Source organism: Nerophis ophidion, linkage group LG18, assembly GCF_033978795.1.
Source record: "Nerophis ophidion isolate RoL-2023_Sa linkage group LG18, RoL_Noph_v1.0, whole genome shotgun sequence".
NCBI classification, from domain to species: Eukaryota; Metazoa; Chordata; class Actinopteri; order Syngnathiformes; family Syngnathidae; genus Nerophis; species Nerophis ophidion.
The window spans coordinates 9,939,443-9,954,580 of record NC_084628.1 but is presented as its reverse complement, the minus strand read 5'-3'; the positions used below and the strand labels follow the sequence as shown (position 1 = coordinate 9,954,580).

The 15,138-nt window shown below is 43.9% G+C and overlaps 1 protein-coding gene across 1 annotated transcript in view; it reads right to left on the bottom strand.

Annotated features, from left to right (window-relative positions):
• ilvbl (ilvB (bacterial acetolactate synthase)-like) overlaps window positions 1–15,138 on the bottom strand; it is a 55,198-nt gene that overhangs the window by 27,162 nt on the left and 12,898 nt on the right. The window lies entirely within an intron of this gene.

The window sequence follows — 15,138 nt, the reverse complement described above, 5'->3', positions numbered from 1 at the left end:
CCGATGAACGATCCACTTTGCTGCTAATGCTCCGTGTATTCACAGCTATTTATTTACATCTCATATAAATTAAAGTCATAAACGTACATGTATTGTTATTTACAATGCAGTTTGCCATATATTTTTGTTATTCCGCTCTCACTGACCATAGAGGTATTTTATTTTGAACGAAGTACCTACTTATTCCGGTTAGTGGAGTAATAGTGCTGTTGGTTTTAACTACGGAGAGCCAAATGGCACAATACTAAATCAGAACATAAATCTTTAAATAATTACTTAATGTGTATTTGCCTTGTAAATTAAATCCATGAAGCACTAACACAGGTTCAAGAAATAATTAATTATAAATCATGAAATTCAACCTTGAGATAATTATTTAAAGTTAAAGTTAAAAGATAAAGTACCACTGATAGTCACACACACACCAGGCGTGGTGAAATTACTCTCTGCATTTGAACCATCCCCTTGTTCCACCCCCTGAGAGGTGAGGGGAGCAGTGAGCAGCAGTGGTGGTCGCGCTCGGGAATCATTTTTTTGGTGATTCAACCCCCAATTCCAACCCTTGATGCTGAGTGCCAGGCAGGGAGGTAAGGGGTCGCATTTTTATAGTCTTTGGTATGACTCTGCCAGGGGTTTGAACTCACAACATACCGATCTCAGGGCGGACAGTCTAACCACCAGGCCACTGATCCGGTTTAAACCAAATGATAGTGAAATCAATAATTTATTAAATCATTAAATACATAATTAAATACAGAAATTAATTAAATTATTCAAAAAATACATGTATTTTTTAAGAAAACAATAACACATTTATACATTGTATTAACATTAATCAATTAATGACACATTTAGGTCATAATTTAAACATGTATTGATTTATTAAATTGTGTTCCATTTGACCTTCAGTAATATGAGGATATCAATGGTTGACAAGTGGTTGGTTTAGAAGTTAATTGTGTGTGTGTGTGTGTGTGTGTGTTGGAGGGATAGGGGGGATTTAAACACTGGCATCTCCTAGATTACATCATCACCCGCCACGCGGACAGGAAAGAGGTGCGCATCACTAGGGCCATGCGTGGAGCTGACTGTTGGACTGACCACCGCCTGATCAGAACAAAGATTGACTTAGAAATACGTCCTCAACAGAGAAAAACACCACCTTCCAAGAGGCTCAACTGCGATGCACTGAAGTCCACGCACTGCGTCAACCAGCTCAGGAAAAATGTAGCAGATTAGCTGTTCAAGATTCCTGAAGTGCCACCAGAGCTGGACACTGGAACTACCTGGAGCACCCTACGCGCTGCCCTCCACCAGGCGGCCGTGGAATCTATAGGGTACACCACAAGGCGACATCAAGACTGGTTTGACAATAGTGCGCCAGGAATCTATGACCTGCTTCAGGCAAAGCACAAGGCCCTTGCAGCTCACATATCAAACCCTCAATCCACCGTCCTGAAGGCTCAGCTCATCCGCCTCAGAAGTGAAACCCAACGCACCCTCAGAGCCATGGAGAATGACTGGTGGACACAGAAGGCCCGCGAAATACAACATCACGCAGACACCATCAACTCTAATGCCTTCTACGACTCCATCAAGTCCATTTATGGCCCACAGAGGAAGAACATCACCCCAGTTAGATCAGCTGACGGAACCACTCTCTATAAGGACAAACAACAGATCCTGGACAGATGGGCTGAGCACTTCAGGGTACTGCTGAACACAAACCCTGTACAGACAGACATACTCTCTGACCTCCCATGCCTGCCCCCTGTAGACTCGCTGGACTCCTCTCCAAGCTTCTCAGAGGTACTCAAGGCCATCAAGGGTCTAAAAAACAACAAGAGCCCAGGCCTTGACAAGATCCCGGGAGAAATCTTGAAGCACGGTGGATATCTCCTGCACCGCAGAATGCACCAGCTGATCACTGCCATCTGGTCGTCTGAAGTCATCCCACAAAATTGGAAGGATGCTAACATCATAACGATCTATAAGCGCAAAGGCGACAAAGCAGACTGCGGCAACAGCAGAGGTATCTCCCTACTATCCGCAGCCGGGAAGGTGCTAGCAAGGATCATGTTACATCGAGTAGCAACTCATGTAACCGAAAACATCCTGCTCGAATCTCAATGCGGCTTTAGACGTGATCGGAGCACCGCAGACATGATCTTTGTGGCCAGACAGGTACAGGAAAAATGCAGAGAACACCGCAAAGACTTGTACATGGCATTCATTGACCTGTCCAAAGCCTTCGATACAGTAAACCGGGACTTGCTGTGGGAAGTACTTGGAAAACTAGGTGTACCAGCAAAGTTCTGCAACCAACTGCGACAGCTACATGATGGCATGCAGGCCTGTGTGAGCAACGGCGGCCAACAATCCCCATTTTTCAGTGTGGATGTGGGGGTCAAGCAAGCGTGTGTCCTTGCCCCAACCATATTCAACATGTTTATTTCCACTGTCACCCTCCTGTCCCATAAACACCTGGACCCCACAGATGGGATTCAGATACAATACCGGCTGGATGGTAACCTTTTTAACATCCGTCGCCTCCAAGCCAGCACTAAACTCACCACCCAGCATATTCTGGAACTACAGTATGCAGATGACTGCGCTGTACTTGCACACTCACCAGAGTCTCTCCAGCGCGCACTGAATGTGGTAGCCTCCATCTACAGTGCCATTGGTCTTCAGATAAACACCAAGAAAACACAAATACTCGTGCAGGAGTTTACTCCCCAGCCAAACACGCCAATCTTCACCCTTGACGGGCACCCATTAGCCACCGTCCCCCACTTCACCTACCTCGGAAGCACCCTGTCGCCAACCTGCACCATTGACGATGACGTCCAGGCCCGTATAGGCCTTGCCTCTGCTGCCTTTGGAAGGCTACGGTCCAGGGTTTTCCTGAACAGGAATCTAACCATCTCCACCAAGACAGTCGTGTATAAGGCAGTCTGCCTCTCCACGCTGCTCTATAGTTCCGAAACCTGGACACCCTACCAGAGGCACATCCAGAGTCTCGAGGCCTTCCACATCCGCTGCCTCCAAAGGATCCTGGGTCTGACCTGGGAAGACAGGGTGCCCTACACTGAAATTTATGACCGGACCAACACACCCAGCATCACAGCACTCCTTGGCCAAAAACACCTAAGATGGGTCGGACATGTGATTCGTATGCCAGCCCACCGCCTACCCCGTCAAATATTGTATGGCCAGCTTTCAGTCGGTCAAAGGTCTGCCGGGGGCCAGAAAAAACGGTACAAGGACCACATTAAAACTCTCCTGAAAAAGTGTGACATCAAACCACCAGCACTGGAGTCCCTGGCTGCTGACCGCCAGACTTGGAGCTCTACTTGCCACCAGGGAATCACTCATCTTCAGGAGAAGTTCACAGAGCGGAGAGCACAGCGGCGTGCACAAAGACACCAACGTGCCACAGCACCAGCGACCATCACCGCTGCCTTCCCCTGCCCCTCCTGTGACAAAGTCTGTGGATCACGCATAGGCCTGAGCAGCCACCTGGCTATGCACAGGCGAAAAGCACAACAATAACCAATCCAATACTTCGTTTGGAGCAACGTCATCATCGACATCGATGGACTGCCATAAGAAAGTGTGTGTGTGTGTGTGTTGGAGGGATAGGGGGGATTTAATGCTAAAAATAAAAAGCAGTAACAACATTTTGGAAAATCCACAACACTCAATGGGCCCTTTTGTGAATGTGAGTTTGAATGTTGTCTGTCTATCTGTGTTGGCCCTGCGATGAGGTGGCGACTTGTCCAGGGTGTACGTCACCTTCCGCCCGAATGCAGCTGAGATATGCTCCAGCACACCCCGTGACTACGAATGGGACAAGCGGTAGGAAATGGATGGATGGGATGGGATGGAGTTTCCACTTAATTGGAAGGAGAGGATTAATCTTGACTGAGCATAAATATTGGGTTACTATTATATTAATATTATTAGTCATGCTTTCCCAGCAAGCACAAGATACAACGTTGATTACACATGTGTTTTTTAAAACCGACTCCTAAAAAAAAGTCGCAAAATAGTCGTATTTGTAAATTGAGAAAACGTTAGTGTCTAACATTTGCTCCTCATTGTTGGTTGGGAAATGACAACATTTCAAAGGTCAAACCTAACAGTTAATGAATGTCGTCAAAAAGCATATTGTTTCATCGTTGTAATTGTGTTGTAAAACATTGGTTGGGAAATGACCAAAATTCAATGGTCAAATCAGCATCAGAACCCAACATTGATTGAACATTGTCAAAAAGCATGTTTCAACATTATGTTTGAGTTGCTCAACGTCAGGACTTATTCAAAAATTCACATTGTTTTAACGTCTTGTGCCTGCTGGGTTGATGATGATCATAATGTACACAAAAACCTTCCATAGCCTAAGTAGGCAAGTTTTTCCAGGTAATTCTCCAAGCTAATTTTTGATGATGAGATATATATATATATTTTTTTTAATAATAACCTGCCACATCTGGCAGGTGCTGTTTATCTTTACCGGAGTGCAGCGTTGCTTTCCCGCAGAGACAACTGATGCTGGATAACAACAACGTCGACGTAGAAACATTAATTTGCAGTAATTACCACAGACTTAATTGCTTTGCCAATTCAGTCATCAAATCTTTGGCGGCTTGTACATAAACATGAGTACAATAGGATAGCTGAACGAGATGGAGGAATCATGCGCAGCTGAATAGAAAACATACACCGTATAATAAATAAATAATGATTAACTGCGATGAGGTGGCAACTTGTCCAGGGTGTACACCGCCTTCCGCCCGATTGTAGCTGAGATAGGCACCAGCGCCCCCCGCGACCCCGAAAGGGAATAAGCGGTAGAAAATGGATGGATGGATGGAAAATAAAATAAAATCTAAGAAAATAAATAAATAATAAAGTAAAAACATACACCTCAACATAGATAGAAGGAGAACATGTGTTGGTAACCATAGAATAAGAAATGTGACATTAGAAATATCATACACCGATTGCATATTTCATGTAGTTTTTTCATGGTATTAAAAAAGAAAGAAGTTTAATGGCACGATCTGCAGCTATCCACCCAGCAGAAGGCGTTGTCTCAAAAAGTCAAGTCATTCAACATTTTCCGGCAAGAATATGCCGGAAAATGTTGTTCTTTCAGTACAAGTAAGCCTACTGTATATGAGATAATTCATGTTTCGTGACAGCATGTTAAGTTGCCTGCGATGAGGTGGCGACTTGTCTAGGGTGTATCCTGCCTTTCGCCCGAATGCAGCTGAGATAGGCTCCAGCGACCCCCCGCGACCCCAAAAGGGACAAGCGATAGAAAATGGATGGATGTATGTTAGGTTGCTTGGCCATACTAAATTGGCCCTAGTGTGTGAATGTGAGTGTGAATGTTGTCTGTCTGACTGTGTTGGGCCTGTGATGAGGTGGTGACTTGTCCAGGGTGTACACTGCCTTCCGCTGGAATGCAGCTGAGATAGGCTCCAGCGACCCCCCGCGACTCGAAAAGGGACAAGCAGTAGGAAATGTACGGATGGATGAATGTTAGGTTGCTTGGCCACACTAAATTGGCCCTAGTGAGTGAATGTGAGTGTGAATGTTGTCTGTGTTGGCCCTGCGATGAGGTGGTGACTTGTCCATGGTGTACCCCACCTTCTGTCCGAATGCAGCTAAATGGTAAAAAAAACGGTAAATGGGTTGTATTTGTATAGCGCTTTTCTACCCCTTTTTAAGGAGCCCAAAGCCGACTGAGATAGGCTCCAACACCCCCCGCAACCCCAAAAGGGACAAGCAGTAGAAAATAGATGGATGGATGTTAGGTTGCTTGGCAACACTAAATTGGCCCAAGTGTGTGAATGTGAGTGTGATGTCTGTTTATCTGTGTTGGCCCTGCGATGAGGTGGCGACTTGTCCAGGGTGTACCCTGCCTTTCGCCTGAATGCAGCTGAGATAGGCTCCAGTGACCCCCTGCAACCCCAAAAGGGACAAGCGGTAGAAAATGGATGGATGGATGTTAGGTTGCTTGGCAACACAAAATTGGCCCTAGTGTGTGAATGTGAGTGTGAATGTTGTCTATCTGTGTTGGCCCTGCGATGAGGTGGCGACTTGTCCTTGTTGTACTCCGCCTTCCGCCTGAATGCACCTGAGATAGGCTCCAGCACCCCTTGCGACCCCGAAAGGGACAGGCAGTAGAAAGTGGATGGATGGATGTTAGGTTGCTTGGCAACACTAAATTGGCCCTAGTGTGTGATTGTGAGTGTGAATGTTGTCTGTCTATCTATGTAGGCCTTGTGATGAGGTAGCGACTTGTCCATGGTGTACACCGCCTTCCGCCCGAATGCAGCTGAGATACGCTCCAGCACCCCTTGCGACCCCAAAAGGGACAAGCGGTAGACAATGGATGGATTGATGTGTTATTTTCTCCTGTTATTTTATTTTTCCTTTCATTAATTTTCATAGAAGACATGTGCCAGGGACAATTAATAGGCAGTGACTGTTGTAAAGCAGACAGTATCCCCTAGGTGACGCTGTTGCACTGTACAGTAAAGGTTTTTCTCTATTTTTTTTTTTTGGTCCATGCCTAAATGTCACATATTTTTAATTGAATATTAATAACAATATTTGTATTATCATAATACTACTTTAATTATTATAAATTAATAGAACAATAATTATAAATCAATTTATCATAATACCAATACTATAATAATTATTTTTTATAAAAAAATTTATAGACTATTTTGTGCATATTTACACTGTATGGAATAAACTGCTATGATGTAGTCATTTTGAAAAAAAAAATAATCTCACCATTTATTTGTTAAATGTAAATTGTTAATACAACTCAAAAAATCTGTTTCAATCTCAAGTGTTGCTCGGTACCTCCAAGCAACGCGTCTGCCATCATATTCGTGCAACCCACATTGAGTCTTTCATATTTTATAAAGATGAGACAAATTGTATAAGACATGCATGGGGGCATTGCACATCACACAAATGAACCTTCACTGATACTCACATGGAAGTCACTGATGACTTATCAGAGTCAGACATTTCATGAGCTATTACAGAGAATGTTAAAACTGTCTGACACCCATATCTCCCCGGGAGGATGCATTCTTCAGATTTTATCATCAAAATAGATCCCAAGTGATAATGAATAAATGTTGCAGGTAGATATTTTTGGAGGCGCTTATACTTTGCGATTGTCAAGTCTTGTTTGTTTGATAGTCATCAAAACTGAGATACTGCATTTGCAGGGACGAGGCGTATAGTCTTTATTTTGTGATAGTTCCACTTGGGGTGGTAAAATTGGATGAAATTCTTTTTTACGTTGATCAAGTTTGGGATGTATCGCTGTGGTGCTTGTTTTTGATCAAGATTAAGTAATACTGTAATAAATTATTACAGTATGTATTGCAATGCAAGCAAACTGTAACAGCGAAAAAGTGAAACTATGATATGTAATATACCTTCAATTAGATCCATACAACAATTAAATGTGTTTTTTTTTGCCAACTAACCAGCTAACTAATGAACTAATTGGTGGTCAAAATAATAAAAGGTGAAAAGTGTCCCATTGCAAATCAAATCAAAATCACATACATCGCATAGGATTGTGATAAAAAATAATGACATGATAAACAATAAAAATAATTGAGAAATTATTAAATTAATAATGAACCAATAAATAATAAATAAATGTAACAAAAACAATGCCATGTTAATTGATTGATTGATTGATTGATTGACAAATATATTGACATCTTAAAGAATTGAATCCATGTATCCATCCATCCATCCATCCATTTCCTACCGCTTATTCCCTTTTGGGGTCGCGGGGGGGGCGCTGGCGCCTATCTCAGCTACAATCGGGCGGAAGGCGGGGTACACCCTGGACAAGTCGCCAACTCATCGCAGGGCCAACACGTAATGCTTTAAAAAGGCAAATGGATGGCACAAAAAGCCAAAAGGCTTGTTTCCATTGTGGTCCATTAAATATTCATCATTAAAAAAAAACATTCAAAAACAATCCAAAAAAAAAAAAAAAAAAAAAAATATATATATATATATATATATATATATTATATACATATATCATTATTGATACATTCAATTATATATATCATTATTGATACATTCAATAATAAAAAATATATAACCTGTAACATGTATATAAAAAATATGTTAAAAACTGGTCTAAAAAGGGAGTCTATTTAAAGGCTAGAGTATACAAATGAGTTTGTCCCACTCTCCCTTGTGGAGGGGGGTCCGGTCCGATCCGGTGGCCATGTACTGCTTGCCTGTGTATCGGCTGGGGACATCTCTGCGCTGCTGATCCGCCTCCGCTTGGGATGGTTTCCTGCTGGCTCCGCTGTGAACGGGACTCTCGCTGCTGTGTTGGATCCGCTTTGGACTGGACTCTCGCGACTGTGTTGGATCCATTATAGATTGAACTTTCACAGTATCATGTTAGACCCGCTCGACATCCATTGCTTTCCTCCTCTCCAAGGTTCTCATAGTCATCATTGTCACCGACGTCCCACTGGGTGCGAGTTTTCCTTGCCCTTATGTGGGCCTACCGAGGATGTCGTAGTGGTTTGTGCAGCCCTTTGAGACACTAGTGATTTAGGGCTATATAAGTAAACATTGATCGATTGATTGATTAAAAATTGATAAATTATGTACATATACACAGCATACGTGTCAGGTGATTTGAAAAACAATATATACTAAAATATTGGGGCGAGAGTGGGGTATATACACTAGGAATATGACTATGCACATATTGACTCCAAGATTGTGCACAGAATGAGAAAATACAGTATATATACACCATAACCACATATAAACCTGTTTGATGCTTCGGAAAGTTGTTAGGGATCAATTTTGCTTCAGATCAGGTAGAGGTTGCACTGAGCCATGATTTTATGGCAGTTATAAAATTTAGTAAGGAAATAATAAAATAATAAAACATTACACAATGGGAAGGGTATTCATATGGCCCCAGTCGTCGCGGTTTACCTGACACATGAAACGTGACAAATTGCGGGGGTGCATTATCGACTTTAGTCATCAGACGGCAGTAGAGAGTTGAATATATTAAAATGCGTTTTGTGGCAAATCCAACTTTAACCACAGCGTCAGTTGCTATATAGAGTGGCGCTTTCCATAATTTTCAGCAGACTGCATTGCGAAACGACTAACCCCACACCTTCTTTTATGCGAGATCCACAAATGGGGACATATAAATCCCTCCACCAGACTGTAATTTTTTTCGACAACTTCACGTTCAAATGTCACAATAAGAAATAAAAACATTTGAAACATATTAGATCAATAAACACAAGACTAAACATACAAAAAATAATAATTTGAAAAAAAATACAAACTATAGAAGGGAAATTAATTTATAAAATCATTAAAAAATGTTAAACAGTTCACAATAAAACTATCGTTTTTCCATAATTAAAAAAAACAACTTTTAAAATGTATTTCAATTTGATTTAACTTGAAGGTCATATTAACAAAGTAATTGTAAAAAAAAACATTTCATAATTAGTATAAATTAATAAAAAGGACATGAAATAAGTGCATAATATTAAAACTTTTATTAAAAGTTTTTCAACAATTCGTAAAAAGTAATCTTAAGCCAAATGTAACATTAAAAAAATCAATCAATCAATCAATCAATGTTTATTTATATAGCCCTAAATCACAAGTGTCTCAAAGGGCTGCACAAACCACAACGACATCCTCTGTTCAGATCCCACATAAGGGCAAGGAAAAACTCACAACCCAGTGGGATGTCAATGTGAGCGGAGACAGGTCAGCAGAGCAGAGATGTCCCCAACCGATGTACAGGCGAGGGGTCCACCCCGGGTCCCGACTCTGGACAGCCAGCACTTCATCTGTGGCCACCGGACCTGTCCCCCCCCCCACACACACACACGGGAGAGGCGGGCAGCGTATAAAAAAGAAACGGCAGATCAACTGGTCTAAAAGGGGGTCTATTTGAAGGCTAGAGTATACAAATGAGATTTAAGATGAGACTTAAATGATTCTACTGTCATAATGTGGGGGGTAGCAGCTTGCTGCGGGGTCTTTCCCCCAGGAAAGCAGACGTACTACTTGGGACATGGCGTGGAGCATAAATATGATTTAATCTTTAACTCAGAAAAGGTGAAAACAAAACGGCGCACAAGGCGAAAGCACAACTTGACGAAGGAAACAAAACTAACACTACGACTAAACTTTGGACATGAAACAAAAAACACTTACTGTGGCTTGACAAGAGCGGCATGAACTTTGGCATGAAAAACTAGCGTGGACAGGCGGTATAGCTCGGTTGGTAGAGCGGCCGTGCCAGCAACTTGAGGGTTGCAGGTTCGATCCCCGCTTCCGCCATCCTAGTCACTGCCGTTGTGTCCTTGAGCAAGACACTTTACCCACCTGCTCCCAGTGCCACCCACACTGGTTTAAATGTAACTTAGATATTGGGTTTCACTATGTAAAGCGCTTTGAGTCACTAGAGAAAAAGCGCTATATAAATATCATTCACTTCACTTCACTTCACAGAGCATGAAAAGAACACAATGACGGCAGGCCGACTGACCGGCAATGGCAGGCTTAAATAATGCCTCTGATTAGTGCTCAGGTAACAGGTGAGCGGTCGAAAACTAATCAGAGACAGGTGAACGTAATTTGCAACCATGGCAACAAAACAAGGGAGCAAAAAAAAAAAAACAGGAACTTAAAGAGTCCAAAGGTCAACAGAACCTTGCCAAACAAGACATGATCTCTAACTGTTACTGGGAGGGCATTCCATAGTACTGGAGCCCGAATAGAAAATGCTCTATAGCCCGCAAACTTTTTTAGGGGTTCTGGGAATCACTAATAAGCCGGAGTTCTTTGAAAGCAGATTTCTTGTCGAGACGTATGGTACAATACAATCGGCAAGATAGGCCGGAGCTAGACCGTGTAAGATTTTATATGTAAGTAGTAAAACCTGGGCTTCACGGTGGCAGAGGGGTTAGTGCGTCTGCCTCACAATACGAAGGTCCTGCAGTCCTGGGTTCAAATCCAGGCTCGGGTTCTTTCTGTGTGGAGTTTGCATGTTCTCCCCGTGAATGCGTGGGTTCCCTCCGGGTACTCCGGCTTCCTCCCACCTCCAAAGACATGCACCTGGGGAAAGTTTGATTGGCAACACTAAATTGGCCCTAGTGTGTGAATGTGAGTGTGAATGTTGTCTGTCTATCTGTGTTGGCCCTGCGATGAGGTGGCGACTTGTCCAGGGTGTACCCCGCCTTCCGCCCGATTGTAGCTGAGATAGGCGCCAGCGCCCCCCGCGACCCCGAAAAGGAATAAGCGGTAGAAAATGGATGGATGGATAGTAAAACCTTAAATTCACATCTTAAAGGCCTACTGAAACCCACTACAGTCTGATACGCAGTCTGATAGTTTATATATCAATGATGAAATATTAACATTGCAACACATGCCAATACGGTCTTTAGTTTACTAAATTGCAATTTTAAATTTCCGAGAGTTTCTTGTTGAAAACGTCGCGGAATGATGACGTGTACGCATGACGTCACGGACTGTTAGGAAATATTAGCTTTGCGCATACAAAGCTAAAAGTCGTCTGCTTTCACCGCATAATTACACAGTATGTTGGACATTTCTGTTGCTGAATCTTTTGCAATTTGTTCAATTAATAATGGAGAAGTCAAAGTAGAAAGATGGAGTTGGGAAGCTTTAGCCTTTAGCCACACAAACACACGGCGATTCCTTGTTTAAAATTCCCGGAAGTGAAGCTTTCCTATGGATCGGAGCGGTCAAGCGAACATGGATCCCGACCAAATGTCAAACAGCAGTTTTCGGTGAGAAAATTGTGGTAAAAAGTCGCCACTTACCGGAGATCAGCCGAGCTTGTGCCGTCCATACAGCTGCCGTCGACTTCCAACAGACACTGGCGTCAACACACCCGTGGACACACACTTCCGACTATCAGGTACTATTTAACTCACTAAATTTCAAGCAACACAATAGAAAGATAAGGGATTTCCCAGAATTATCCTAGTAAATGTGTCTAAAAACATCTGAATCCGTCCCAATGCCCATCCATCCATCCATTTTCTACCGCTTATTCCCTTTTGGGGTCGCTGGCGCCTATCTCAGCTACAGTCGGGTGGAAGGTGGGGTACACCCTGGACAAGTCGCCACCTCATCGCAAGGCCCTGTCCCAATGCAATCGCGTTTTTTTTTCTTTCTAGTCTGTCGCTATCAATATCCTCAAACACAAATATTTCATTCTCTCTCAAATTAATGGGGAAATTGTCGTTTTCTCGGTCCGAATAGCTCTTTTTGTTGGAGGCCCTGTCACGCCAAATTTCTTCCTTCCTACAAAAACCTTCCCCCCGGGAGAAATTTGGCGTGACAGCCCCTCCAATGACTGAAGGACCCCAATGAGGGCGTGACAATACCAAGTTATATGACTCTTGAGGGTTACAGCTGCAAAATTAGCGAAGAAAAATAGCTTGAAAGGTTAGCATGCTGGAATGCTAATATTTTTTCCTCACAGTTATTTTTCACCTATGACAATCAGCCAATTATAATGCTTTTAAAACAGGCAGTTGTGTGGGCTGCTTTAAAGTCCTTCCACCCTCTTTGGGGTCCTTCAAGCAGTTTCTTCCGGGGGAAGGTTTTTGTAGGGGGGAAGAAATTTGGCGGGACAGCTCCCATTAAAAACAATGTGAGGATGCAAAGAGCCTTCAACGGGTGACGTCATCGTCTGCGACTTCCGGTAAAGGCAGGGCTTTTCTATTAGTGACTAAAAGCTGCAAACTTTATCGTCGATGTTCTCTATTAAATCCATCCATCCATCCATCTTCTTCCGCTTATCCGAGGTCGGGTCGCAGGGGCAGCAGCCTAAGCAGGGAAGCCCAGACTTCCCTCTCCCCAGCCACTTCGTCTAGCTCTTCCCGGGGGATCCCGAGGCGTTCCCAGGCCAGCCGGGAGACATAGTCTTCCCAACGTGTCCTGGGTCTTCACCGTGGCCTCCTACCGGTTGGACGTGCCCTAAACACCTCCCTCGGGAGGCGTTCGGGTGGCATCCTGACCAGATGCCCGAACCACCTCATCTGGCTCCTCTCGATGTGGAGGAGCAGCGGCTTTACTTTGAGTTCCTCCCGGATGACAGAGCTTCTCACCCTATCTCTAAGGGAGAGCCCCGCCACACGGCGGAGGAAACTCATTTCGGCCGCTTGTACCCGTGATCTTATCCTTTCGGTCATGACCCAAAGCTCATGACCATAGGTGAGGATGGGAACGTAGATCGACCGGTAAATTGAGAGCTTTGCCATCCGGCTCAGCTCCTTCTTCACCACAACAGATCGGTACAACGTCCGCATTACTGAAGACGCCGCACCAATCCGCCTGTCGATCTCACGATCCACTCTTCCACCACTCGTGAACAAGACTCCTAGGTACTTGAACTCCTCCACTTGGGGCAGGGTCTCCTCCCCAACCCGGAGATGGCACTCCACCCTTTTCCGGGAGAGAACCATGGACTCGGATTTGGAGGTGCTGATTCTCATTCCGGTCGCTTCACACTCGGCTGCGAACCGATCCAGTGAGAGCTGAAGATCCCGGTCAGATGAAGCCATCAGGACCACATCGTCTGCAAAAAGCAGAGACCTAATCCCGCGGCCACCAAACCGGAACCCCTCAATGCCTTGACTGCGCCTAGAAATTCTGTCCATAAAAGTTATGAACAGAATCGGTGACAAAGGGCAACCTTGGCGGAGTTTAACCCTCACTGGAAATGTGTCCGACTTACTGCCAGCAATGCGGACCAAGCTCTGACACTGATCGTACAGGGATTGGACTGCCATAATAAGACAGTCCGATACCCCATACTCTCTGAGCACTCCCCACAGGACTTCCCGAGGGACTCGGTCGAATGCCTTATCCAAGTCCACAAAGCACATGAAGACTGGTCGGGCAAACTCCCATGCACCCTCAAGAACCCTGCCGAGAGTATAGAGCTGGTCCACAGTTCCACGACCAGGACGAAAACCACACTGTTCCTCCTGAATCCGAGGTTCGACTATCCGGCGTAGCCTCCTCTCCAGTACACCTGAATAAACCTTACCGGGAAGGCTGAGGAGTGTGATTAAATCCTTTCAGCAAAAATATGGCAATATCGCAAAATGATCAAGTATGACACATAGAATGGAACTGCTATCCCCGTTTGAATAAGAAAATCTCATTTCAGTAGGCCTTTAAGTGCACAAGAAGCGAGTGCAGGTGAGCCAGTATAGGCTTAATATGATCAAACGTTCTTACTCTTGTCAAAAGTTTAGCAGCAAAATGTATTAAATATAAAAAAATATACAATGAACATCACAAATGCATTTAAAAGTATGTGATAATAAGCAAACAGTTTGATCATGTACTGTGTGTAGACCTCTATCAAATGTGTGGACGAGTACTGCTCTCTTGGTACAGAGAGCACATTTGAATTGGTCAATTTGCATCCTTCCCTCCATCAGTGCCATGCACCATTGAACACACTCTGATTTCCATTTCAAAGTGCATTTTTTTCTGCAAAGCAGCTGCTTTCAGACTAACCGCGGCCAAGAACAAATGGAGAGCCTTAATATGTGCGCTCTATTCAATGGTTAATATGAGCACGGCACTCCAAGAGTGACCCAATTACCACTAGTTCAAGTGCCCCATGAATATGGCTTCTAATCTAAAAGACATGGGGGGTTAAAAACACAACATTGTTTGTTTAGCTGAGACACACTGGAAAGCATAGGGGGTGATGAAGAAAAAAGAGCCTGAGGAGGCGACAGGGACATTTTGAGTCAGAACGCATGATGTTATTCTTTAAGGCTTCTCTGTTTTAGGGGCATGGCGGCTTCTGATGACCTCAGACAAGACGGGAGGCACCATTCTTGGAGGAGTCAAAGGACGCATTGTCTCATTAACAAAGCAGCGTGTGCACAAAGTCAACGTAAACGGCCACGGTATGACAGGCTGACCAATCCCAAAAAAAGAGGACACATAGGCGGGCAGCACGGCAAGGCCGGGACTATAGTTGAAAATTTGCGAATGATACTT